Source organism: Dermacentor variabilis, chromosome 10, assembly GCF_050947875.1.
Source record: "Dermacentor variabilis isolate Ectoservices chromosome 10, ASM5094787v1, whole genome shotgun sequence".
Taxonomy (NCBI): domain Eukaryota; kingdom Metazoa; phylum Arthropoda; class Arachnida; order Ixodida; family Ixodidae; genus Dermacentor; species Dermacentor variabilis.
The window spans coordinates 21,441,545-21,468,710 of record NC_134577.1 but is presented as its reverse complement, the minus strand read 5'-3'; the positions used below and the strand labels follow the sequence as shown (position 1 = coordinate 21,468,710).

At 47.3% G+C, this 27,166-nt stretch overlaps 1 protein-coding gene across 1 annotated transcript in view; it reads left to right on the top strand.

Annotated features, from left to right (window-relative positions):
• LOC142560111 (uncharacterized) overlaps positions 1–27,166 on the top strand; it is a 185,600-nt gene that overhangs the window by 58,624 nt on the left and 99,810 nt on the right. The gene's annotated exons all lie outside the window — the stretch shown is intronic.

The following is a 27,166-nucleotide window of genomic DNA, read 5'->3' as shown; positions in this document are numbered from 1 at the left end:
TGGCTGTTTAGTCCGAAGGGCGAAGCATTGGCAGAGATAGAAAAGCATTCGAATATTACACGAAATAAGGCTCGCACGCAGGTTGATTGGCAGTTGCCTCACTCGTGATTAGGAGCGCCGGCAACGGGGAGCGCGCGTTCTTGTCCCGCGACGAGCGTTCCGCGCTGCCGCTCCCTTCGCCGTTTCAAGTTTAGCCGCGCCTCTGAAATTCAACGCGCCACGCGATCTCCAACGCTGTGCGCGCGAGGAGACAGGCATAGATGACGGAGTTTCTTTCCTTCCTCTCTGGCTTAACGGCGCCATCCCCTCGGCTCGGCCTCACATGCTTCCCCGTGCACCCGCCGTGAATGTTGGGCTCATGTTCCTCAAGAAGAGCGGTGAACTTGCCTACGCGGAACCTCAGCACGTGCTACCGAAAACTGATTCTTCCGCTCGCTATATAGGATGTGTGATACGGCTCTGCTGTTGGCGCGTTAAATTTCAGCGTTGGTAGCGCACGACGTATTAGATAGTGCTGATAACTGCTGTTTCTACAAACGAATAATGAGTTCACGCGGGATGTCGAAAAGAAAATATCCGTGTTTCCGATTGTCGCATGTTAGGGCATGCTCCGCCGCCATACACTTGCGCGCACCGACGAGCGCTTGCTGCCAGTTTGCGCTTCTCTGATAGGAGCTTGCATAACGAATACTAAACAGCATAACAGACGATAGCGTATAGAAAAGTCGGCGATCACGAAGACTAGGTACAGGTTTGGGCGGTTGTAATTCAGCGTACCAAGGGCCGCATCTCGTAGTGTTTCTTTTCATTTATCATTTTTCGTGCGCTTCATCATTGGTCTGTACGTAGTGGCGTCCGCGCTATTCCTGTAATGTGCCCTCGCATGTGGGACAGAAATGGTGGGGAAAATATGCTTATAAAAGGCAGCCCCACGTAATATGCCGGCGAGGACAGCTAGATTACAAAAGAAAAAGAAAATAAAAACGCTCGTTTCCCGAGCTTTGGTTCTACATCAAAGAATTTCAAGTTGCCAAAATTAACCCACAGCACTCAGTTGTGTTGCCTCTCATAGCCACTGTTTTCTATATGACTTTCAGTGAGCGCGTTTTCTTAAAAATTTCTCGATGTGCTTCAACTTATGTAGGCACAGTGCTCGTCTGAGTTCATCCAATCTTAATATGCATTGCTGTTGATGGCCTTATCTCTTTCGCACTCTCGAGTGGATCCTGGCCCTCTTGCCCTCACGAAGACTATACATTTTCAGAAGTTGTCACTCACCAAGACTGCTTTTCATCAAGTCGTAAACCAGCAGCGAGACGTTCATCTCCTTCGTGGGATTTCTAAGAGCCCCAAGTGCGCCTTATTAGGCCTAGGATAGCAAAGAAGGCCGGACTCAAAGACCGTTTTCAGAGGCGAAAATCGTTTCAGCATGGGGCGTAGTTGGCGTAAAAGTCTGGCAGATCCCACGCCCTGTGAAAATCGAGGTTATGCGAAGCAGTGTGCGGGGAGCCTACCTAGCTAACGAAACGACCATGAGAGTACCGAGACGTAGGCGGATGTTTCATGACCTACATGACACGCATGTCGTGACATTCGTGTCATGACCTGTCATATATGTTCGCCATACACTCTTGTCATACTATGCCAATTTTGCTACATATCAAGTTAACAAAACTACCATGAGAGCACCAAGACAGACGGCTAGATAGATATATACTGTCAAAATAGAAAACGTTGGCCAAGAAATGCTTCGCATTAACAACAACAAAAAAAAAATTGGGGAAGAACCATTCATATAGTGGCGGATTAGCCAGCGAAATTGTCGATCGCAAACTGAGCAACTATGGCCAAACTGTGCGTCCAGAAACAGTCTCTTGAATTTGGAATTCTCCCTTGTACAACTCGAAGGAGGTGGCAATTCACGTGTCCTTCCTTCTTTTTCCTTTTTTATGCCCTATTCGGCGTTCGCGCCGCGTTCTTTTTTGTTCATTTTACAGACGTCAGCCAGTCCAGAAAACCCCCTACGAGTCAACGCATACGGTTCATTCATACAGGTCCGCCAGATAAACAGCTTCGCTGTAAAGTAGCCAGAGCGTTACTAAAGATAGGTCAACTCTGCGACCTCTTTTAATCTCGGTATGCACCTTTACAAGTGCGATCAGCTAGTGTTATATCTGTTCTTCTCTATCCGTCTCTTTATTACTTTCCCCAGCACAGGGTTGTACATCGGACGTACGTCTGGTTAAGCTCCTGCGTTTCCTTACCATAGCACGTGTTTGAGTTTTCAGCGAAGGTGGGAATTACAGTTGCGCGCTTCACCTCACAAATACTCATAGTGCAGTGAAGCTAGCTTTCAAGGCGCCACACACGTGCAGACATTAGAGAGCTTTAGAATAGGGGCCCCAAACGTTTTGGGGCCCCAAGGAAATAGCGTCGAAGCCACTGCGCATGCGCGAGACACAAACTGCGTTTGGGTTTTGCGTTGGGAACGCTATTTCACCGATTTAGCGGGAGCCCAAATAGCGTTCCCAAAAGCTTTGCGTCAACAAACATGGCGGCACCCATCGAAGCGACGGCTCTAACCTAGCACCAAACTGGGTTCGATTCGCGGTAACGCGTGAAGTTCGCAAGCTAGGAGAAGTGACTGCAGTTATCGCTTTCTCTCAACTAGCGTGTGTTATGAAGATTGATTCATTAGACGCCGCTGATTCCGAATTCGAGTGTGGATTTTATATCTCGTAGGCCTAACGCGGCTAAGCTTAGCTGGTGAAGGCACGTAAAGTTGGTTTTGTTGCTCAAAACTAAGCACAACTAATTGTTTGCTGCTTGAAGAATAACCTCTAAATTGTAATTAAACGCGAATACACGCAAGTCAAAATTACTATTCATATCATAAAATGGTATATTTTATTTAATTATTTTTAATCGTTTTTCTTAGACGCCGTAGTGGCGCTGTCAGCGCAAGACGCTATCCGCAAACGCAAAGCCCTATTCTAAAACTCTTGACTCCTGTGCGCCCTAACGCTAACACCCGCAAAGCTCTTTGGGGCCCCAAAATATTGGGGCCCCTATTCTAAAGCTCTCTATTTTGCCAAGGCCATATGCACAGGCTATCGCATGCAATAGTAATTAGATGTATTCCTCACTAAGTGGCTTTCTTATGGCCTGGTGTGAAACACTGGAATTATTCCGCATTGCTTATGTGAAATGCAAAAGACAGCTCTAATGTTATCGTCGCAGCTTTGCGTCTCGTAAACATTAAGCGGATCCCAATCGTTGCCACGACCAGCTGCAGAAGCTGCACACGGGTTTCAACTTTTCTGCCTGCCCTTAAGATTCGACGAGACGCTGCTACATCGACTGAGAAGTGGCGTCGCATGTGCGCTGAAATAATTAACTAAAATTGGCCATGGGGATAATTCTGACTGTTGCGTCTGTTCTGCGCCTTAGACTGTTCAACATGTGCTCTGTTTGAGCGTCAGTACGCGTCTGAGCCGAACATACTTGTAGCGACAGCGCCTTCTCTAGACTACAGGATTCGTAGAGGAAACTTCTCTAGGAGCCAGGTAAGATGCCTAGAATGGGCCACGAGCAGTAAAAACAGTACTGTACTTTCGTATGGTCAGGCGGCTGTGAATTGATCAATGAGACGTCTGCCACTGATTGTTATGAGCTGTATAACTTGTAGTTGTGATGAATGTAGAAAGCCTATGTATGTACACGTTTTTATTTAGTTATTAGTACGAGTGTAGTGTTTTGTGTATATAAAGGGTGTTTTCTTATTTAGCTGCATAAAATTTTAAATATTTGCCAGTGGCAAGTAGCACAAATTTTTCCTCTTGATCTGCATTACTTGATCAGGCGGCCATTACTTGTCGGAAAAATCAGAATGCCTAAACGAATAATTAACATAATTACGCTAATTAAGACTTAATTAATCACTTTATGCCACATATTTCAGTCTACGAATTGTAGCTAGCGAGTATGCAGGACATATCGACTTAGAACAAATTCTGAGGATGGCGCCGCTTTCGAGACGTGCGCCGTCAAACTTGCGGTAAGAATACACTGTTCAACTTTTTCAAGAAAACGCTGTTTTATAGATCGAAACACAAAAGTAACTGGAACGACAACGCATTTCGTCGGACTCCTTGAAAATTAATATCACGAAACTGGCCTAGTCAAGAGGTATTGAATCAGACCTTCAGTTCTATATAACGTGGTCCATAGCATTATACATTGTCCAGAGCTTCTTAATCATGTGCAATTTTCCGTGTCGCAATCGTATACCCTTCAGCATTCCGCGTTTTGTGCACGGCAGTGTTGCATTAGAGACTGTCCTATTGCTCGACTCCAAAGAACATGTAATAAGTATTCTGCCTGTTTTGACATACTCCAGAGTTCATTTCCTGCGTTTTATTTATATGTAGGTAATCATGGTATGATAAACTCCCTTTTGCGCACGCCTCTTCGTATTATGCTTCCCTAGTTGTTTCCGTTCCCCTATCTCACATTATTTTGTCAATCACATTTATCCTACCGTACATTTACTTTTTTTTTAATTATGGGGTCTTACGTGCCAAAACCACTTTCTTATTATGAGGCACGCCGTAGTGGAGGACTCTGGAAATTTCGGCCACATGGGGTTCTTTAACGATGCACCTAAATCTAAGTACACGGGCGTTTTCGCATGTCGCCTTCGTCGAAATGCGGCCACCGTGGCCGGGATTCGATCCTGCGACCTCGTGCTCAGCAGCCCAAATCCATAGCCACTGAGCAACCACGGCGGGTTACCGTACATTTACTCTCGCGTACGACTTTTTTAAGTGCACCAGTACGAAGGCTCCACAGCTGTTCCTGGGCACTATGATAAACATCTTTATTATTATTATTATTATTATTATTATTATTATTATTATTATTATTATTATTATTATTATTATTATTATTATTATTATTATTATTATTATTATTATTATTCGCAAGATGGCGGACTGTTTGTATTCTGTGCTCCCGGCCTTTTTACGGCAAACAACAGCTTCATAACTGTATCTCACAAAAAAAAAAAGACGTGCACACGTGAAGTGTATTTGCATAGCCCGACGAGGATCTCGAGCTTCTGAAGTCGCGCGAGAGTGCTTTCACACGTAACCTGTGCCAGAACACCGGCATTTCAGCGGTCAGACGCCAACGCGCCCGCTGCTTCCCATCTGCGACCCCTTCCACGGGGAGTTCTCGTCCGGACCTGTTTCGAGACGGTCGGTGGCATGGCTGCCCTCCGTGGCCTTCTCCTTCAGGCCCTCTAGGGAATGTCCTTCCTCGGCGATGAAGTGGCGCGGCTGCGCAGTGAAAACGAGCGTCTGTGCAGGGAAAAAGCGCACTGGCATCCGCACAGCAGGCTGGGGCTATGGGTGCACTACGGGTCGAGGGTGCGCTCCCTGCATGATGAGCTTGGCACTGAGCGCAAGCCGTATCCGCCCATTTCTCCACGCTGTGCTGCCGGTCCAACCGTCCAAGAACACTTATGCTGCGACCGTCCGGACTCCTTCGCCCAGGGCTGCCCCCGTGAACCATCTCTCCAAGGCAACACGGAGTGAACGTCGGCCTGCCTATTTTGAAGCTGGGAAGAACAAGGATATATCGGTGGTTAAACGCGTCCCGCGACCGAAACTCATGTTTGTGCCCAGGCCCTCTCATGAAACTTCGTTTGGTCATCTGACTGCGCATCTCTCAACTGTCGGAGTATCGCCCATTGCCTGAACACGCCTCAAGACGAGGCATAATTCGTATGCCTCGTTTCACGTCTGCGCTGATGAAGCTGTGGACGATGAAGTCCTTAAGCGCCTGAACTTCTTTGATGAAGTCAACTATTCTATTGAAATTGTCTTATCTTCCCATAACAAGCACAGCGCAATCCTTCTTGGTTATTTCAGTGCACCTGGAATATAATGGAACACGCTTAGATATTCGCATTACAATCACGACACAGAGAACAAATGCATCCTGTTGGACTTTCTGTCTTTCTGTCGACTTCAGCAACATAACTTGATCGCCCACTCCTGTGATAACGTCTTAGACTTTTGCCTCTCGAATGCTCGAGTTATAGATGTCTCTCGTTCTGGCATTTCCCTTGTGCGTCCTGATATGCTTCAGCCTCACTGAAGATAACTGCCTGTCTCATCCCTGAGGCAGAGCTCCTCCAGTGGCATTAATGAATCCTCTCGCTCTGTTTTCGAGCGTAGGGATTATGGTTAATACGATCTCTTGTCCACCACCGATTGGCCACTGGTTACAAACAAAAGCAATACTGATGACCAAGTAGAACAAATTACGAACCTTGTTGAGGGCAGTACGCGCAGATACATTCCCAAGTACATTCCTAAACGCTCTAAATATCCTCACCGGTTCTCATCTGAACTTATAACTGCCCTGAAATATAAATATCAGATGCACCGTAAATCCAGGAGTCCTATGCTTAATGAGAGGAAAGAGAGAGAGCGTAATCTTTTATTTTCAAATCAAAAAGATTTGAGTCCGGCGTCTTTTTAGTGGGTCTGGGCACCCGCCGCTGACGCGGTTCCGAGACCTTGTCTCGAAGCGGCTTCCTCGGCTCGCTGGACGGCCCAGAGTTGTGCTGTCAGCTTCGAGCTGAACAGTGCGGTCTTAGAAGAATTTCGCTTTTTAGATCTCTCTGCAAACGCTTCTGTAAGCGGGATCACTGCTCATATATTGCATTCTTGGAGAAGAGCGCCTCCGACCAGCCGGCGGCACTTTGGAAAGATATCCGCAAGCGCTCTAGTAAACGTGGAGAGTGTTTTCGCCTGCTCCACTCTAGAGGAGTAGAAGTCGAAGCATTTGCGGATTGTTTTCCTGCCCATTTCTCATCATTACATAGGGTTTCAACGATGGCGTCAGTCAGCAGCACACGACTGCTCCTACATCTTGTGCTGTGTTGTTCGATGAAAAGCCCATCAGCGAATGCCTTAAGGGCTTGAAGCCTTCCCTATCCTGCGGCCGTGATGGCATCCGCTCCGCAATTCTGAAAGCTTACGGCAGTATGTTTGCCCCAATATTGACATATATATTTACTAACTCTCTGAATACTGTGGAAGACTGTGGAAGGCTCTCACATGTGGGAGGCTGCTCGGGTTTTTCCTGTATTTAAGTGCGTCTGTAAAACCAATGTCTCGAATTATCGCCCGATTTCTCTTCTTTGTGCCACGCCTAGGATTTTTGAGCTTGTTCTTACAACATGTTGTCTCTTACTGTAAACAATTACTCGTCGATTCCGAATCAGCATGGATTGCTCCCCCGCGGCACCACTATCGCAAATTTCGCAGGTTTCTTGAAACAGATCTCCGCGCCGTGTTACGTTTCGCCTACGACGCGCGGTATAGCCGGCGCGGATGCAACGGACGCCGGGGCTTCGTTCAAAGCGGCAGACATTTTGGCCCGTTCGGCGCCGCCGCTACGCCTCCCTGCCAAGCGCGTCCAGGCATGTTCCAATGCCACGTGTCTTCATGTGCGTGTGTGAGTGTATGTGCATATTGGTGCCCACGCTTGTCGAAGCGCGGCAGCCGGGGAGAGGAGCTCCCAACAACTGTGAAGCAAGGGGGTCTGACAGGCGCCGACACGACGGCTGCTCCACCTTCTCCTCCCCATTGTGCCCGACAGGCGCCGACACGACGTGCGAGCCACCTTCTCCTCCCCATTGTGCCCGAACGGCGCCGGCACGACGGCTGCGCCACCTTATCCCATTGTGCCCGAGCGGCACAGTCACGTGCTCGTCTATAGAGGGGTTCCTTCTTGCCCTCAACTGCGAGAGTATAAAAGCAGCTGCCCCCGGACGCCAAAGAGGGCTCCGATTTCTTCTGTTGAGTAAAGTGCTCTCCCGTCTCTCTACTTCGGTCAACCTGACCGCCAACTCTTTGCGATGTTAGAATAAACAAGTTGTTTTGTTGTTACCAGTCGACTCATGCTTTGCCGGGACCTTCGGATGCTTCCAGTTGTACCCCAGGCCGCCAGGCCAACGCTACCCTTGGGGCTTGCGACCCAGGTGCAACAACGGGCGTCAGCGCCGAGTTCCCAACAACTCGCGCCAGCGGTGCGATTACAACAGCCGGTACTTCAAAGGGCGAAGTTGACACCATTTATTGTGACCTCAGCAAGGCTTTTGATGTGTTCAGCCACTCACTGCTTCTGATCAAGCTTGCGCACTTTGGCGTTGACTCGTCAATTGTCAATCTCTTGCGCAGTTATCTTTTCGATAGATTGTGTTTTGTTAACATGAATGGCCAAGCGTGTTCCCACATGGCAACTAGCAGCGTCCCCCAAGGATCAGTACTGATACCACTCCTTTTCTTCATTTTTATAATGACGTTCTTTCCGCTATTCGGAATTCTTCATTCCTTCTGTATACCGATTACATCAAGACTTTTAAGGAAATTTTTACTGTTGAATCTCGCGTTTTGTAGTACGACCTGTTTTTGTTTTTCTAAATGGTGATGTAGTAAGCTATAAGTAAGTATAGTAAAATAATAAGCTCACCTTGAATGCTGCTGAGACCAAAGTCATGACTTGCACAAGCAAAACAGCAAGCATTTCTTTTTCTTATTCTGCAGATTCCGTATCATTATTGCGTACGTTCTGTGAGATCAACGATCTCGCTGTACTTTTTGATGCAACCTTACACTTTTCAGATCGCACAAAACGTGTTAAATTGGGGGGGGGGGGGGGGTATGCATGCGCTCGCAGTGTTCATGGGGGTGAGTAGGGGACATTAGAACTCCAGGTGGTCACAGTTGATGCCGAGTCCTCCACTAACGTCCTTCATTATCCACTGCGTAGTTTCGGGCCGTTAAGTCCCACAATTTACTTAATGTAGTTTCGTAGCCTTTGACCTCTCTTATGCGACATCTTAAGCTAAACAACTTGCGATCTGACAGAAACTCTTCTTTGATGCGGTTACGCTTTTGCTGCTTTTATTTTCTCTTATATAGATTCAAGTTTAACAAAAGCGGGACGATAGAGTCGGCTTGCAGGTTTTATAATGTTGTGTGGTGCGAGTTTTGCTTGTTATGCGTAGATCCTATAACGCTAAAGTTGGCTAAGGCTGAGGAATAAATGCTTATGCCATGGCCAAGCTGACTGCGTTTGGCATTGCAATACTTCAGAACGACTGTTCGCTGCACAATACATTTAGTCGTCGATATGTCACTGAAGAAAGAAAGACAGCTTATCGCTAGAGTATGTTGAGGATGTCAGAAGTAGACAATTTATGGTAATTAAACTGAAATTCTTTCTTTACCATCCATGCCACCGTGATAGGGATCAGGGCAACCTATCTCGGATAAGTATCAGCAACTAACAACCGTATGACGTCAATAGATAATAAAGCCAACATTGTCTGTTTGCTTCATGTGGCTGTTGAATCAAACTACCGTGACGTTCAGATGCACAAGGATGTCGCCATGAGAAAACCTATGACCATATTCCAGGGCTAAACTTTATCTGTAAGAAGAGTGTGAAACATCGTTACTCTACATAACTAAAGCTTCTTGGTAACGTCGAGCTGGCACAGTACCTTACTATACCACCGTTGTTAGGGCCGAGCTTGAGAGTTACTTTTCTGTAATTATGAGCAATAAGTTTGACTAACTGTGCAGATTGATGGCAATTTGGTGGAAAAGGTTTGCGAATAAAATAAAAAAAAAAGAATTATAAGATGGTGGTTGTCTGCGACGACCGCCATGCTTTGAAACGTTAACCGGACATACGTACACTTTGCCTCCTCATCGTAATCGATTTGTTCGCATGGACAAATGTGCATCGCCTCGCATCCGCTTTCTTTTGCTTGTGACGTCAATAACTGTTTTCGTTTTTCTTCCGGCTCCTCTGTCTATAGCATCATTGCTCGAACCGGAAGTCCGCGCAGGTCTACGTAATTCGTCAGTGAACCATCGCACTTGCAAATGGATTCTCGAAGACCGTTTCAGAGTTGCTGTTTTCATCCCGCCTAATTGATTTGTTTTGTGTTCGCAAGCTTCAAGGCAAAACGCGTTCCGTGACCGAAATACCACTCTCAATAGGCCTCTTTGTCTGGCGTTGACCGCTCGGTCGTGAGTGTCGGATTCTGGCTTCGGTGAACCCTATAATACCAAAGATAGTAGGACGGGGTCATGATGGAAGCTGCCTTGTGGAATTAGCTGACATTGGGCAACCTGGACATGAACAAATGCGCGTGTCCAATTCACTTTCTCGTTCTTTCTTTTTCTTTCTTACTTCTCAGTTTTTGTCTGCGCGTGCGCTAACCAGCCACTACTCTCACATAGTGAAGCTAGCCCTTGAAATGGCAACGTGGATTCAGCACCCTTTCGTTATTTATATATTCCTCTCGTTGGAAGCAAGAACACACACACACACACACACACACACACACACACACACACACACACACACACACACACACACACACACACACACACACACACACACACACACAACACACAACACACAACACACACACACACACGCACACACACGCGTGCACGCAACCGCGCACACAGGAACGCAAACAATAGTGTATTATATACTGTAGGAATCGCGCTGGCCTCGGAGGTACAATTTCCGAGAAAAGGGTAAGACATACGTTGTCTTTTGCATGATATATATCGGGCGTTATGACTGGTGGGCCAGCCGTGTGTGTGTGTGTGTGTGTGTGTGTGTGTGTGTGTGTGTGTGTGTGTGTGTGTGTGTGTGTGTGTGTGTGTGTGTGTGTGTGTGTGTGTGTGTGTGTGTGTGTGTGTGTGTGCAGACAACAGTGGCTACGTTCGCCTCGGGCGAAAGATGCGTCCCTGGGCCCCCGAAAGCAAGATTTACAAAGCGCCCTTGCACAGTTGCAGGTACCTGCCAACCCTAGATTGGTTAATTCCTTTCCGCGCGAATAAGCGGCGCATCGCTGTGTGCCATGACCGAAATACCGTTCGTAATGGGCGCTTCTTTTGTCGGGCGCTATCCGACGGGTCACGTGCGCCAAAGGGAATCTTGTAGCTAGGTCGAATCCTAATAGCAAAGATAATAGGCTAGCAAGAAAAGTCACGACGCGAGCGGCTTCGCATGATTGGCTATGTAGGCTCGGCTGCGAGCGAGCGCGAAGCGAATGAGAGAAACTGAACGAATGGAAACAGTAAGTAGCCAATCGCGGTGGTGGTGGTGGTGGTGGGGGGGGGGGGGTTGTAATCGAAAGGCGCGAAATTGATTTCGGCTGAGGCAACTGTTGATCCGGAAACGGAAACCCCGCTCCAGAGCGACTCTTTCGAACTCGAGACCCGTCCATGAACCAATGGCGATTCTGAGGCGGGGGTCGTGAAGCCGAAACGTCAAGGAGGCGCATCACTCGGTGTTCCGTGCCTCACTGCTCGTATTGGTCATCAGCCACTTTCAGACGAGAGTGGTTGTTAAGCTTTTCCGGTGTGCAGTTTGGCGAATCAATTTTCATTCTTCGCCGCTAACCGCTGTATTCGCTATAAGACAATTTGAAACAGAGGTAATTTGCGGAACTATATAGCCTACAGCCCGCCAATTTTCAGTAGTCACGTCAGGAAATGCGCTTCGGTCAGTTTGCCTTGCTGTGGTTGGCCCTAACTCAATGCTAACCTAACAAGTTTGCACCATTGCGTTTGCCGTGTCACTCACGAAATGATCGAGCAGGCGTGGGGATAATGACAAGAGAGATGCAAAATTGTCGTGATTTCAGCTTCCTTGGGATTTATCAAATTGACAAGATCTGCCCCGACTTCTGTTTATACTATTATCCCGCAAGAAAAGTACAAGCCCTTGCAGTTTGTTTTGACTTTCATGAACGTCCTATGTGTATACATACTCCATTGGTAATGATGTTTGCTTTACGATTGCGGCAATCGATGCTTTCGGGAACTTTCGGTTACACGGTTGTGTTAAAAAATTTACCGGGTGGGACAACGATTTTGCAAAGCTCGATCACCGATTTGAATAAGTCATAAACTGAGATACCTTTATCCAGGCTCTGCGTCGTTTGACTGCTCCTTCAGTCATACATTCATTCATACCGCAATCCGTGTTTGGTGTGGGCAGGAATGGGTTAAAACATTTGGCGGACAAGAGCAGTGTAAAATTACATACAGTGTGAGAGGCTTATTTATACGTGCATACAGCCTACGTCGCGCCTGTGTCCAAGCGCTGTGGTCTTCTGTTGCAAAGAAAATAAAATACTAAAGAACTCGTAAAGAAAGAGAACGTTCGAGGCATGGTACAAGAATGATCTGGCTTTCCTTAGTTCTTGAGCTTTAGCACTACCCCGCAAACTATAAATCTGCCCTCGAATAGGTGGTAACCAAATACACGCTCCAGTGGTGGCGCTCGCTCTGGATTTTTGTAAAAACTCAAATTTCAAATGCTACACTTTTGCTGTTTGCATGCGGCGGAAGAAATTGCGGGAGCCGGAAACACCGTCACAGATGTCGGGTTATGGACGCCACATATGCGTGCTTTTCTGTTCAAAAGTTCAGCGCCCCAAGAGACTGGTGCGGATAAAAATACACGGTAGTAGCGGCCTAACTATATCCCCATGCTCTCTAACAACCGTAAGGCTGCACGGCTGCTGGAAGGCATTGGGATTAAACTTTCATAATCGCCGGCCTTGCGGGCAAGCGTAATCCAATCCCTTGAGGCTGCTATAGAGGGCATTGGGATGGAGTTCGGCCACAGCTCCACCCTGTTCCGACTGTTTCTACTTTCACCTGTACTTTTCTTACCCTTAGAATGACCGAACTTTTATTTTCACGTTGTTTCACGTCAAAATTTGAGGTTCACCTTTTCTCGCTTCCAACTTGTTTCTCTTTTGATATCGTGTTTTTTTTTTCTTCCGTCCTCTCACTCTTAGGGCCTCTCAATTACACATCCCTTTCCCCACGCAGAGCAACATGTTGGTGATTATAGATACGCTGGGAGAAGCGTCTCCTTTTTATTAAAAAGCCTTTTCTCTCTGTCTTTTTCAACTTCCGTTGGCATAGTCAGGTGTAATTTTGGTTTTGTTGCTGCACACTCAAATTTTATTTTGTCGTGTGCTGACGATAACACTAACACGGAATTCTCTCCATAGTTTCTTTATTCGTTTATCTTTTCGCAAAAAAAAAATTAAGGTGAAAAAGAAATATTAAATAAATAAATAAATAAAATAAAATAAGAAACATACAGAAGTAGATCCTTCTGAGCGACTAGTAGATCAGTGAGAGACTGGTTTCCATGCGATTGTCCCTTTATACGGCTGTTTGCACTAGCTTTCTGCAGCATGAATTTGTGTGATTCGCCGTTCTTTTTTATAAATGATATAAAAAGTGCCATGTTAATTTTCTTAATTTGTTCTCATTATGATATAAATAAGGTAATTGCTTTCGTGTTTAACATATTTACTAAAATTGATGCCATACTTCAAAGATTTAAAGTGCTTTATTAGGAATGTTTATACATTCACTATTAATATCCCTTTAATATCATCTCTCTTATAAAAATTTTGTTCATGCCACCACCCGATACATGACCAATCCAACGCAGTAGGTTGCACCATAAGCTACACCAGTCGGCTCAATATACACTAAACATTTGAACATAATTAATCATCATCATCGTCGTCGTCGTCGTCGTCATCAGCCTGGTTACGCCCACTGCAGGGCAAGGGCCTCTCCCATACTTCTCCAACTACCCCGGTCACTCATAACATCATTATGGGTGTACAAAAGGTGCTTGGTTCCTTCCATGGCGAACACTCTCACACTTAGAGGGCAATATCGAATCACTGGAACACAAGTGAAGTTTTCTTTCTTGGAAGTTGGCGATTTTGTGGCAAGTAAACGTGTCGATAGCTGCGACAGATTACGCAAGAACTGTTCGGAATAAACTTTAATGGCAATTATATATATATATATATATATATATACTTCTTTCTTCCTGCTTATACACTCTTACAAATACTTACACCCTTTGGGGCTTATGTCGTCCCACAAGAATCATCGTCACCTGCCTTGCTTGGGTTTCCTTTCTTGAAAGCTCGGCGCTCGCTAATTTCCTGTCGATAATACTGTGTCGCGCTGATAACGCGCAAGCGGTTCGTGACTTGGAAGTACCGACTCGCAGCGTTAAAGAAAGGAAATGTGGTCAAGGCAGATGACGATTATCGTTGTGGGACAAGACACGACCCAAAGGGTGTTTGCTTTTTCAAGAGTGTATAGCTGTCAAACTTTCGTGTCAAATATTTATGTGTGGCAAGTAGTCACTGCACTTTTCCAGCGGTGACCTATCTCATCATCTCAGGTGTAACTGGAACTTACCGTAGTGAAGGATGAATCTTCTATGATGAATATTCGGTGGGTACGGTGTTCTAGTAGTGTACGTTCACTCAGAAGACGATCATCTATAGTTTCCTGAATCCGTTGGTCATAGATTGCCTTTGCGCTTCAAACTGAGGACAGTGGGCAGTGGCTGCGAGGAGAACATTCATCGTCCATACAACAATTTACCCGGTGCTCTATTAGGCCACAATCGCACGTATTCTTCTATGTGCCGACGCTGACTATGTCTTTGAGACGATCGCCGCGTCTGTCGCATTGCGTTACACGTGTGCGCGAGAGTGCATGCGGGCGTGTATCCCGAGTAGTTGCGCAGGGGCGGCGTTTTGAACACCTTGTAACGTGGACGATGTGGTTTGGGCTAGGGCCTTCGGTACTGCCTTGCACATGCATTGCACTGTCACGTGAAACTAACACGGGTTTCGGCGCCATTTATGCGTTCAAACAAAGCTTCGCTGTATAGAGATTCTAAGATCATGCGTTTGACCTGCCGCAATTTCTTTATTTCTTTCATCTTCTCCCTCCCCCCGAATGTAGGGTAGCCGAGCCGTTGCAACCTAGTTGACTTTCCTGCCCCTTTACTTCTCTCTCTCTCTCTCTCTCTCTCTCTCTCTCTCTCTCTCTCTCTCTCTCTCTCTCTAGTTTCTTAGAGTGAAAATTTTTAGAAGTATACGGGCGCCTAAAGAACACGATCTGCAGTACGGAATTCCGGTCTAACGCCACTATAGTAGGATGGAGAAGACCCGCAGCATAGAGACAACCCGTTTGACCGCTGCCATCAGCTTTTCTCCGGAGGCTAAGCTTCCTTGTCGTCGTGGATTACGCGGCTTTGAAGAGTGTGACACGTATGGGCATTTCCTAGGCGTTTATTTGGGAGCCCCATTCGCGGGACGCTTCTGCGATTCCTTGCAACGACAACGCTGCAACGACAGCTCGACTTCGGACGCGTCACTCTTGTCAGACGCTCGGGGCCCTTCCGGGGGGGCCCTCCGCGATAGTGGTTTTCGAGAACGGGCGAGAAGCAACGCTGGTGGTGCCGTAGATGGAGTGTTTGTTGTCTTGTGTCTGCGTTAACTAAACTCAAACATGTAGGACGCACGTGTCACGCGATTTTCTTTCTTTCGTCTTTTTTCTTTCTTTTTATCTGGGTGCCCAACGTATTATGCAGCAGCGTTATCCCGCGGTTGTTGCCTGTTAATGTGCAAAACAAGTCGCGGACGTCGCAGGAACTCAACTCATCATCGGTGCAGCGTTCATATATATATAGAAGTGTTAAAGGGAATGCCGATAGATTAACAAGGCTGAGCTTAGTTGACTACAGAGCACTGGGCAGATAGAAAAAAGGTGTAGAAAGTTAGGGGAAGGAGAGCAGTATAGTGACATGCACACACGCAGAAGCGTTCATTATTCAGTTCGTTAGAAGTGGTCATATAGGCTTGTGAGTTTTGAGAAGCGCAGCACCGCTTTTGTGGCTGCGCTCATATAGCAGAGGCACGGGGCCACGGTCCCAGGATCTTCTCTTCAGTAAAAGACGTGTCATATAATCTTCCAAATGTGGTCCCAAGCCTCAGAATGTTAGCAAACAACACTCACGACATGGTGGGTTCGTGCTTGTTTCCTGCGGGCGCTGCGAAGAGCACAATGTGAACACCTTAAAACCTGCGCGTTTTTCAGACGCCATGGCCGGCTTCTAAGATCGCGTCAAACCTGCATTGATGAGCGGCGCGTAAGGGGTGGCGCATACATACAGTGACCCAAGCTGCCGCGAAACAGGTCAATTCAACAGTGACATATACCTAGTGACATATACCCAGTGACGTATAACCAGATACGTATACGCAGTGACTGAAGTTGGTCTGGCGGTTAGATTCGAACCCAGTGCCCCCAGCACGGCAGCGGGATGTTCTAACCATTACAGCGTAAACTTGGGCGAGTCGGTGCATGATCTACCCAGTAGACCATGGTCTGCCCAGTGACCCAAGTAGGTGTGAAAGAAGTCAGCGGAGGACAAACGGACAGACAGACACACCACGAACTGGGTGAAGTACCGAAGAAATGCTAATCACATTAGAAGAACGTCGTTTATTCTGTGCAGAATGAAGCTTAAAGCTAAGTTATCTGACGAGGTTATGGAACAGGCATCCGGCCACGCACAACGACAGCAACAAGAACGACGGCTACAAATTTACTAGGCTACAACAGTGATCTAACGTACGCCTAGCCAGCTGCGAAATGCCAATGGGAGAGGCCTTCAGCCCGCGACGTCACTTTGCTATAGTTACAGTGATTCCGCGACCGCATTTTTCCAACACACGCCACACCTTCGCTGACAGCCAACTCCTTCCGTCGCGAGGCAGCTGCGAGGCGCGCATTTGAAGCAAGGGAAAGAAACGGAACCAAATCGACAAAAATCCCTTGCTTCAAGCAACCGCGTAGAACCAGTCGTCTCGAAGGCGCAGCTCGCAGTGTACGTGATCGTCAAAACAGAAGGAGCGGCCCTAATCGTCACTGTAGCAAACTTGCGCAGATAGGAAAATCACGACGGATGTTTGTTTTTATTATTTAAAAAAATAGTTTTTTTAAAAAATTAGTATAGCGAACCCTAGCGCTATTGTCTGTGGGTGCTTGAAGCATGGCGGTTCAGTCACTCTGGTAATGATTGTTGTGCTACATGCGTTTGCCTAAAGCTTGTCCTTCCGGCTTCAAGCAGGGTTGTGGTTTTGCAAACCTATCGTTTTCGACGAAATATTGCGCTGTAAGTACAATTCGCAATCATTGTGCATGTGTGCAGGACCACGTTGCCTTCTGCATTTAGAGAGATAATGTTGCTTGAAGTTTATCCGAATAAAGGCAGTTAAATTATAAGAAACAAATCCACACGAACGTACTATGGACGCACCAGTTTGGGGAGCTGATAACTCTAAGTACTGACAGTCATTCTCGCGTTTAACCGAACAATCTTAGCAGCCGAGTTTCTGCTGGTAATTTTAGTGGGTAACTCTACAGTGACAACGGTTTAACAATAACAGAGAAAAAAATTAATTAGTTCTCTCGCCAAAAGCAACGATCTGATTATGAGGCACGTTGTAGCGGGGTGCCCCGGCTTAATTTTCACCGCCTAGGTTTTGTGTAATACAAGACGAGAGAAATTGGACGCAACTTCCTTTGATTCCTCGTAACGCTTTTCGCCCTAAACGCTCGCTTGCTGTCAATGCTGGGACGGCACCCGACCAGGCGATAGAAGACTGCTGCCGAACGCGCTATAAAGCCAGCCCGCCCGAAGCCGGGACACGGTATCATTAAGTTTCTTTCGGAAAGCGGCTGTACGTATACGACCTGCCTCTTGGCACACGAGTTTGATTTGACGAGAGGGCCCGGCTTGCAGTAAAAGACTACGGAAAGCACGATGCCTCGGGGCGGAAGGGGTTGAAGGGGGGGGGGGGGGGCAGAGCAGGAGGGAGAACGGCGAGGGCAACACGGCGCGCGGCGACCTGAGCAGACGAGGCCGGGGCGAAAACAAACCGAAACAAAGGAACAGGAAACTAAGGGAAATAGGCGGGAAAACACGTGCAGCAAATCCAATCACAAAGCGTTCTCTCCGATTCGATCCCCTTCCAACATTGTTTTTGTTTTGTTTTGTGCCGGCACGTAAACGATTGTCCAGGACGACCCCTTTCATTTCCGCGTGCGCGTTTTATTACAGCGGCTCGCCTCCTCCGAGTAAACGCTTCGGCGAGCACCCCGACGTTGGAGCGTAGTAACTTGCACGACGCTCGGTGTGTCCGGTGAGCGAAGTATGTGGCGGGGCGGAGACGGCGATCGGTGAAACGGGCCAGTGCGGTGGAACAGAGTTAGCGGTGGACGAGCTGTTCCCGTTTTTCCTGTTTTTCTATCTTCTGCGGGATGATGCGATTGGGAGATAGGCTGATTAAGATTAGGCTGTCAAAAATTCGTCCAGTCGTAAAGCGAGAATGTAAACCTCGCGGTGCGACGTTGTCGTTTGCTGTCTCCACTGCCGATTGTTTCGGGAGGTTCCGCAAGCAACACAGGGCTCTATGTAGCATGCTGTAATGGAGGTCCTTTAACGTGCACATAACGAGCGCCTTTCTCTTTAGTTATTTCGCCCTGATCGGCATAATTTCTAAGACGTTAGAACCCATTATTAAGTTTTGCTTCATCAATCGTCTTCCGTTTTTTTTTTACCATAGAGAGGGCGCTGACGGTCAATCGGCGGTATATATATATATATATATATATATATATATATATATATATATATATATATATCTGCGAGAATGATTTCCTACAGGACGAGGCGCATGTGTATGCTGCACAAAAAGAAATCGGAGACGACTCTGCATTTGTAATAGAACGCCAACTTATTCACCCAACCAGAGCCGTTGACAACTTCTCTGAAGCGCTAACTGATCAGCGATTGAGACAAGCAAGATAAGTTCGGAATACTGTCGAACCACCTTACAAAGAACACCACTACAACGAAACAACATGTACAACGAAACGTTTCTTGTGCCCTTGCCACATTCCTATCTTTCATATGTATTGCGAACCCCTGTATAGCAAGGACCACCCGGCGAAGACGTTCTCTGCCGAACGTGCGTCCTCACCCAGCCCTCCCCCCCACCGCCCTCTTCTGGCTACGGCCCTACTCAGGGTAGCCGAACGCATTGCAGATACGGAGTTTCATCTAGTAAGTTTGGTAGGAAACTTTATGGCGCTACCATATTTTGAAGGAGGGTGCCATTACACATCAACGTTACTGGCATCATCATCATCATCATCATCAGTTTCACATGCTGGCCACTGGAGAGTAGGCAGCAGGTTTCGAGGGGGAGGGAGGTTTTAAGAAAGAAGGAAAGGAAGCGCGCGGCGCTTGCTCTTGCAAATTGGACAGCCCGGCGGGCGGCCATTGTGTCGCTCTTTTTAACGACGACCGCAGTAGTCGACGGCGGCGCCCTTCTATTGTGTCTGGTCGCGTACACCACTGCGGCCTGAGACAAGAGAAGAAGATGAGCGCTGAAGGTAAGAGACAAGAAAGCGAAGAGAGAGAGAGAGAGAGAAACAGAGCGAATGTAGTCTGGTTCCTGCTCGTTCGTCTGCCTGCCTCTGTGTGTGTTCTTTTTACTTCTTTTCGCTCCGTTCTCGAAATTGTAGGTCGCCCATCCCCGGTCCGCTCGCTTCTCTGCCTTGGCCATCCGTATCGTCTCTTCCGGACACTGCACGCAGTATGCACTACGCGTGGTTCCGCAGTGGTCTGTCTGGCCGTTCTTCCGACTCGCAGTTGTCGTCGAGGGGCGAGGGGGCTACGTAAAAACAAAACGGCTGGACGCCGCCGGAGAGAACGAACAAAACTTAAAGGAAAGAAGGAAGGAAATAAAGAAAGAACCAGGGGAATTTAAGCTCGGATGAATGAAAGAACAAAGGAAAGTCAGCTGGAAATGAAAGAGAGAAGAGCACTGAGAAGGAAAACAAGATACGGAGACAGAAGGAAAGGGCGTCGAAGGAAGTCGACCACCCCTCGCACGAACGGGGTTTCCGAGAAGGGTAGGTACGGGGTGTCGGTGCGCGACTGGTCGTTACGGTTGCGACGAGCATCTCTTTTGCATGAAGCGCGACGTTTCGGCGCAGCTCTCACGCCGACGCGGCCTATGTGCGACGCATATCGCTACCGTAACGAGCCCAGAGTGCGTCCTGTCCTACTCTCCTGCTTGAGAAGGGCGAACGCCTGTCTCGGTTCGGGCAGCAGTGGGGGCAGGGTGCGAGCCGGTTCCTCGTCGCCTGCACGGTTGAAGAGGTGTGCGCGAAACGGCAGTTTTGAGAGTGGTCTCCGTGTTCACAACGGTCGCGCTGCTGCAGAGCGTAAATGACGACAGAATTGTTGCACGTGGGCATTGAAAATAGCCCTGAACAAGATTTCGGCGCACTTGGCCCGCATCGGCCTTTTTCACATGTCAACGTGTTAAATCTACGCCCACAGAAAGTTGTTTATTTTCCGTTCTTTCTTTTTTTTTTTGGAAAGAAAAGCAGCACTTGAACTATCCTTCGCAAATTGATTGATGGCATTGTGTCTTTCTTTAACGAAGGAAGCTGCGCAAGAAACACCGAATTTAAATGCTCCATGAGGCAGCTAGCGAGCCGACCTAGGAATAAGCTTTCAGGACAAAGATGAGCCCATATCTATCTATCTATCTATCTATCTATCTATCTATCTATCTATCTATCTATCTATCTATCTATCTATCTATCTATCTATCTATCTATCTATCTATCTATCTATCTATCTATCTATCTATCTATCTATCTATCTATCTATCTATCTATCTATCTATCTATCTATCTATCTATCTATCTATCTATCTATCTATCTATCTATCTATCTATCTATCTATCTATCTATCTATCTATCTATCTATCTATCTATCTATCTATCTATCTATCTATCTATCTATCTATCTATCTATCTATCTATCTATCTATCTATCTATCTATCTATCTATCTATCTATCTATCTATCTATCTATCTATCTATCTATCTATCTCTTTTTTATCACGTTTAATGCATGCGATGATGAGCCAAAAGTGCACCCGCAGCATGAAGGAGGTGACCAAGACGACTCAGTTCTTCCTCATTATTGCGGCCATCTATAGTTCCGCATCGGAGACCTTGTCGTTAGCCACAGCCTATGAAATCCGTAGGCATTATCCGCAGCATTTGCGAAAGCCGTCATTGTCACTCCGTCATTGTCACTCCGTCATTGTCACTCCGTCATTGTCGAATAGCTGACAACAATGCGTGCGCTGTCTTCGGTTGCGTCGGTACCACGGATCAGCTGTATAGTGTGAGTGTCAGTTTGATTCACACAGGCAATTGCTGTCCATCGCATCAGCGTGATTGAACAACCGAGTTTTGTCTGCGGAGAAGGAGACAGCGACCTCACCGTTCGTCGGGGCAGAAGGCTATGAAGACGCGTTTAATTACGACATACCTGCCTGTAGGATTAGTCTTTACCGCACGATGTTTCCGCCGGAGTCGATGGAAAGAGCCGGTGCAAACATCGTGCATGAAACTTTCTCTTTATCTCTCCCGTCCTTCTATGTCCCCCATCTTGCCTTTGTTTAGGGTAGCCAATCGCATTTCTTTTCCGGTTAGCTTTCTTTCCTTCTCATCATACTCTCTATCTCATGCATCACGTGGGAAATATGCCGATATCTTCGTTGGAAAGGTTCCATTTCATGTTTAGAGTGAGGCAGTATTTCCATAATCACAAAAAAAAAAAAAGAAACATCGGGCAGGCTGTGTCGGGAACACAGCCGCTTTGGGGAACGTAAAAAGTCTTGTGTAGGCCACAGAAGCGCATTTTGATGGGGCGAAATAGCAAACACGCCTATGAACCGGGCATTGGGTGCCCGTTAAGTAATCTCAGCAGGTGGCAAAAATAATTCCGTAGTTCCCTACTCTGCACCTTAAAATCAGATCGTGGTCTTTAGTACGTAAAACGCCAGAATTTTTTTTTTTGAAACCGCTATTCTTTTTTTTTTTGTCATACGCTTTGTGCAATTCCTTTATTTCAGTAGGTTGCTTTTCTGCTGATCATTATGACGTTGGCTATGTTGCACAAATGATTGTTTACTAATTATTAAATGTGTAGTTTTTCGTTTAGAACTGCTAACTGCTTGTACAGTATCTAAAGTCATTGTTTTCATTGCACCAATCACTGGCCGTTTAGACTATTGGTTCGAATATATCCGTATAAACTTTTCATCATCATGTAATAAAAATTTCTTGGGTTGATTAAAAATAATATTGTCCTTATCTACGGAAAACATGGTGACATGACTGAAGCTTGGCATCGCTTAAGAGGAAAACAAACAAAAAGAGAGAGAAAACCAGGGAGATTGTGTTTAGAGATCCCTGCCGTAACCTGGGGCACTTGACGAAGGAACGGAGAAAACGAAACCATGTTGTGTGCTTCTAGCAACAAACTTTATCTCGTTCTTTATTATTTCTTTTGACAGACTGCGTCGACCCCGTAGCATGCATGGTCAACCAGCGTCAGCTTTCAGCTATACGGCTTAACGCCGTGAGGAGACGGAAACGCTCAGCTAGTCGCGAAGCGGGTCACTGTTTATTACCTTTTGTCCGGCGCACTTCTCTTTTTTTCGTGCCGAGCACCTTGTCTCTAACGTGTCCACCTCTACGTGTTTTGTACTTGTTCTTGGGTTTTTTTCTGCTTCACTCCGCGCGTGCTTTACTGTTTGGAGCGCGGGCTTTCCGGTGAGCAAGCCTAGCCGCCGCTGCACACTTTGTCCCTCTCGCTTCGCCCGGACGTGTTGTCTCGGCTTGACCGGTGAGCGGTCTCTTTTGTCGGGCAGACAGCGACCACCGGGAGTCCGAAGGAACTGCTGCCTCCCATTTTGCCGTCCTCAACTGCTGCAGGTGGTTGTTCATACCGCGCGGCGCCCCGTCGTTGGCCTCTTATATTTCAAAGCCATCGCTTCGGGAGACAAAGACGCCCTGGTTGGACCCGTGCGCCTACGGACAATCGGGGCAGGGGACACACAGAAAGCGTCCAGATGTTTGAAGAACAATACAAAGCAAAACCACACAAGCAATGTTTAGGACAGGAGGAGGAGAAAGGATGGCTGTTCGCCTGGCTTTAAACGGCCAGGAGAGTCCGAATCTCACGTGGTATAAGCAATCCTGTTTCGTGGGACCATGGGGTATGCTAGCTCAAAACAGAGCGTCGCAATCCAAGTTGTACCAGTCCAAACCAATCCGGCCGTAGCGACTGCCAAGTCGCGTCAAAACTGTTGTTGCAGTGGGAATATGGTGTGCGAACAAACGAATGTGTGTAAGGAGCAGGAAGGGATGTCCCCTGGCGAAGGGCATGGGGGTACTTGCTGTATGGGTATTTTTGTGAGTGTGTACTGTCCTGGACAGACATCAAATAGCGCCATATTGGGAGGTTCCGCCGTGTTTCTTTCTTTCTTTTTTTTTTTTTTTTTTTTTTTGCTTCGGCCAGTCAAAGAGCACTTGAGCCAAACAGAGCAGGCAAGTCGGCGAATTTTGCACGAAGCGAAACATGACAGCATTGTCGAAAACCAAGTCACCTTGAACCGTTTGAGGACCGACTGTGCTGTCGATCGCAATTGTTTAGCCCTTAGCGAAGCAGCAAGCAAAGTGCTTGTTTTACATTGCGATCAACTATTTCCCGTGCCCCTGCTGTTTCAAACTATGTGGCTTGTACCACCCACTGGCCATTAATTTTGGAAGAGGAGAAGGTCGGCTTCCTCCTGTGCCCCTTTTTAATTCATTTTTTACTATTTCCTTCTGTTTGTGTCCTCTCTGAGTAAATAAAAATGGAAGGTGTAATATTGACAGAAGCAAGGGTTGTAGTGGAGACCTAAACGCCTGAAGTCTTTTACCTGAGCAGCCGTGACCATGTTCTTAGCCACACCAAGAGAAAGTCAAGCTTCCGTGTGTTGGTTTGCCTGCGTAGGCTATAGAAGCACTCCTTAACCCATTTCACTCTTGGCAGTAGCGTTTGAAACGCAGTGAACAACGAAACGACGTAAGTGAGCATGCGTGCACGCAGGTTTGGTCCATGCTTATGCATTCGAATTTTCTGCGAGAAGGACTTCCACTATCCGAGTGTCCGCGTGTGTCGTCATGTCTCTTGTGTCGTTCATTGCCGCTGCGGGGATGTCACGCAGACAGCTAAGCCCACTCATTGGGGAGCAAACAATGCAAGCTGTCATGTCACGCGTCGGTGAAGTGACGTCGTTTCACGCCCGTCGGCAAATGAGTTAGCACAGCCGTTTTGATGCATGAATACCGGACGCACGCCAATGTCGACTCTTTTCAGAGCCTTCTGCTATACAGCACAGCGTAGTAAGAGGTTTCGTGTGGGTGATCGCGAACACGCAATCAGTGTGTGGCGTGCCAATATGCGTGCTACCTTGACGGCGCGCACCATGCCTTGCTGCTTCAATCGCAGCTGTTCTAGCAGACGACGTTAACAAGAAACAATACGTTAACTGATGGTTCCTAGCACCCAATTTACCTAATAGCTCAATACGGTTACCTAACACGTTATACCTGACAGCTGTTTACGGACGACACCGGTTTGCCTTGCCCTGACACGCAGCTTAAAGCAAGAGTCCGAAGCTTGTCTTTTATTCTTATAGTTCATGCCCAATTTGCTTTTACTTTCTAACTTAGCATCGATGAGGTCTGTTTGCATATGTCCTAGGACAAAGCAGGTGACTTAATATCTATTAAACCGCTTTAACAATGCAGCTACTAATTGGCGCAAGACACTGAAATTCGCATTTGGTGAATGTAGCAATATAATAAATACTAAACAGTTGCTAACCAATAACTACGGCTATTGATAAACACCTTGTGCGACCAATATTCGCTCCAGTGAGTTTGTAAATAGGGAGAAACCGTGTTCGCCATTGTTGAGCTTGGAATGTGGCAGTCATGACGAGGTCTTATTTGTGCGTGCCCGGGAACATTTGTTTTGTACGTGAACATTAGAACTGATGCAACTGTGTTTCTTTTTACAGCGTTAGCATTCTTAGGGTACTTAACGCAAATTCCGGGGGCTATGTATCCATCTATGTATATTTGTATCTAACTGTTTTTCCACCTACCTGGATCACTGGGCAGTCCGTTGTGGAATGGGTAGCGCATCGGAGTTGCTGTGCTGACGGAACAGGGTTCGAAACCAACCATCGGACGAACTTGGATCACTGAGTGTGTGGCAACATGCACGTACGTGCCGCTCTTCAACGAACCCCTTTCACACCGACGTGGGTCACCGCAGATTCGGGACTCGGTAGTTATATCTCTGTTCGGAGAGACTCATTGAGGCCGACTTGGAGCACTGGCTATGTGCCAGTAGTTGCCTGCCACTCTTCAACGATCGCCTTTGACGCCGACTCGGGTCGCTATAGGTAATTGCCAATGGGAATGTTTCTCACATGTTGAGCGGAATCTAGCCGCGTCACAATGGTTTCTCAAGGACAGCAAGCCAGCGCATTAGCAGGGTGCGCCACAAATGCAATTTGTGTGCCGCTTTTCAATGAACGCCTTTCACGACAACACTTTAACTAGCTGTGCGATGAATTCACTACGTATGTGTCACTCTTCGATGAACCTCTCGCCAACTTGAGTCACTGAGTACGTGCCACTGAGTGTGCGGCAAGCGAGGCAATATTCCTCATCGTTCCCAAGCACCGGCGCGCCACGCCCCTCGTCTCGGAGGCCATGCACCCGCGGAATTCTCGGCAGCGCCACTAGATCCCGCAGCGTGTCCAGAAGGAAGCGCAGGAGAGGAGCACGGTTGCCGCACGACGCGTTTCTCAGCGTCCGCACGCACCGGTGTGCCATGCATCTCGAAGGCCACGCGCGCAGGCTTCGCGGCGATGACGCTAGATGGCGCCGAGTGTCGTTAGGTTCTTGGGAAAGCACGAAAGAGGGATCAGCACACGCCTCCTGCATAACTTATTTTGACTGTGGCAGTACGTTGTGTCGCTATATTGATTCAGTGCTAAACGCGTTACCGCCGACATCCATCGTGAGTCATTTATCTTCTTCTATCCCTTTCATCGATTTGAACACACTTCTCATGTCAGGGAAGATAGCCGGCTTCACCTACTTGCATGAAGTTAAGAACTCGATGTGGTCAAAATTATTTCGAAGCCCTTCTCTATCGCGTCTCTGATCATAACCCCATGAAGAGTTGTTTTGGGCCTTCAAACCACATGGATCAATCAGGTTACAGGCGGCAGCATCTCATTATGTGCAGCTAAAACTAAGAAAGCCCTTGGCTACATGCAAGAAACGGCCACGTGCTGCCCGAAATTGAAGTACGAAGCTGGCGACCTCCACAACTTCCAGAAGTTACCTGCATTTGTAGTTAATTGAATACAGCACCACAAGTCGAAAGAAGAACGGCCAGTAAATAATGGACGAGGAAAGAGCTGTATTTGGTCCAGATAACCCATCAGGACCGAGGAAGCGGCCACGAATGTGCTTCGAGCGCGCTCCTGCCGCTTTCGGAAAAGCCCTACTTAATGTTAACCTCTTCAATAAAAAAAGAGGCAGCTTCTTACAGGACGTTAGCTATACATAACAGTCAGTAAGAGGCGGACGCTTCCTTTGTCCCGCCACACGCAGCAACGGACTTTCTCTTCGTTATCGGATTAAAAAGCTTCGGCCGCTGTGCCAGAGACAGGCTATACAACGAAGCCCGACGCATCCATCGTCGGTGCCACCGCTACGCCAAGGCGTCAAGGGGTCAGTCGCGGTCCGCCGCATCTCCTTGCCCCTTCATCATTTCCCTTCGCTTATTCGCGCCGCGCTTACCCTATATCCATGACCAAACGTGTTTCTTGTGCACAGTATAGTGAACAAAAAGATACGATATTTTTATGTGTGTTTTTAAATGTGATAGAATCCTAATATCATTAATATGTAAGCAAACTCCAAGGTGACTATAAAGGAACGTGTTTCCGTGCCACAAAGACACCCGACGCATCCATCGTCTCGATTCCACCGCTGTACGCGAAGGCGTGAATGGGTCAGTATAGAGACGGCCGGTGCTGCAGGGTTAATGAGAATCGTCGCCTTTCGCCGGGCTATTGCCACCGCATCTGCTTGCCTCTTCATCATTTCCCTTCACCCTTATCCGCGCCGCGATTACCCAATATCGGCGACCAGAAAGCCTTCTTTCCGGCGACGGCGTATGCGTCAAGCG